Below are 1,515 nucleotides of genomic sequence, written 5' to 3'. Positions count from 1 at the left end.
GAAATGTCAAAATTATTTTCCATTTAAATTTGGTATTGTTCCATTAGTGTGGATTTAAATTTGGTATTGTTCCATTAGTGTGGATTTAAATTTGGTATTGTTCCATTAGTGTGGATTTAAATTTGGTATTGTTCCATTAGTGTGGATTTAAATTTGGTATTGTTCCATTAGTTGGATTTAAATTTAGTATTGTTCAATTAGTGTGGATTTAAATTTCTTTACACAGTATTGTGTATTTACCTGTTTTTTTTATAGCTATTAGTTATTTACCTATTTTTTTATAGTTATTATAGTTACCAGCTAAGCTAAAAAATTAGTTTAAAATCTCACTTCCCCAAACAAACACTTCACTTTCAACATATTAAATATTTCTGCTCCAATGATGGTTGTGTGACAACTTCTCAATGGTTGACAAAACAGGTAATTTCACTGGTTTATAAAAGAAATAGTTTTTTAACACTGTAATTAGAATAACCGTGAGAAGTATCACGCTGTAACTTCACGTGCTTCACCAACATGACATTCATTCCATTGTGTGTAAAAATTTGACAGATATTTATTCTGAAGTTAATTATCGATGTCCAACCCCCACTTGCTTATTTACTGAAGCTTCTTATTAAAAGTGAAAATAATAAACAGGAACCATTTGAAATTTGAATGGAAAAAAAAGGGAATAAGAAACCTTTAAATTGTTCACAAGAAGAAAGTGTACTTGATACTGATTTTAAATTCACAAAGCAAGACAAAAGTCAACTGGTAAATCAGAGCAAGAAAAAGGTCAATTGGTAAACCATAGCAAGACAAAAGTCAGCTGGTAAATCAGAGCAAGACAAAAGTCAGCTGGTAAATCAGAGCAAGACAAAAGTCAGCTGGTAAATCAGAGCAAGACAAAAGTCAGCTGGTAAATCAGAGCAAGACAAAAGTTAATTGGTAAATCTATATATATACATCCTATAATTTAGATTGATTGTAAAATAAAACTGAAAGACTTTCAAACACTCCTTATAACAGGCCTTTCCTCATATTCTTCTAGTTGATTTGTCTTATAGTTTTGAGCTATACCATGATAAAAATGTAAATATTTTTAGAATATACCTTGTATCAATGTACACGTTATACAGATAATAAACATATATAATACATCTGACATTTAAAGAATCCAGAGAGGAAATGTGTGAGCATTCTCATCCACTTATTTAAACCGAGACACAATCCAGCACCGAATCCAATGTGCCATTTCGGCATGAGAGTGATTTAACCTTCACCTGATCACAGCAGGAATAAGGTTTAAAAAATAATTTTTGTAAAATATCCTCACCATTCGATGACCATTGGAAAAATATTAAACTTCCCAATCTAATGTAAAACTTTTCTTACGAGGCAGAATAATTTATTCCTGAATTGAAGTTAAGCACAAAGCTACACAGTGGGCTATCTGTGTTCTGCTCACCACTGGTATCGAAACCCGGATTCTAGCGTTGTAAGTCCGCAGACATACTGCTGTGCCACTGGGGG

General features: G+C 31.9%; 1 protein-coding gene across 1 annotated transcript in view; it reads right to left on the bottom strand.

Moving 5' to 3' along the window:
• Positions 1-1,515, bottom strand: part of LOC106474808 (nicastrin-like) — a gene marked incomplete at its 5' end in the record, with an annotated part of 27,384 nt that overhangs the window by 15,084 nt on the left and 10,785 nt on the right. The gene's annotated exons all lie outside the window — the stretch shown is intronic.

This window comes from Limulus polyphemus, unplaced genomic scaffold (genome assembly GCF_000517525.1).
Source record: "Limulus polyphemus unplaced genomic scaffold, Limulus_polyphemus-2.1.2 Scaffold7711, whole genome shotgun sequence".
In the NCBI taxonomy this organism is placed as follows: Eukaryota; Metazoa; Arthropoda; class Merostomata; order Xiphosura; family Limulidae; genus Limulus; species Limulus polyphemus.
The sequence above is the reverse complement of the archived record's forward strand: the minus strand, read 5'-3'. Positions and strand labels throughout refer to the sequence as shown.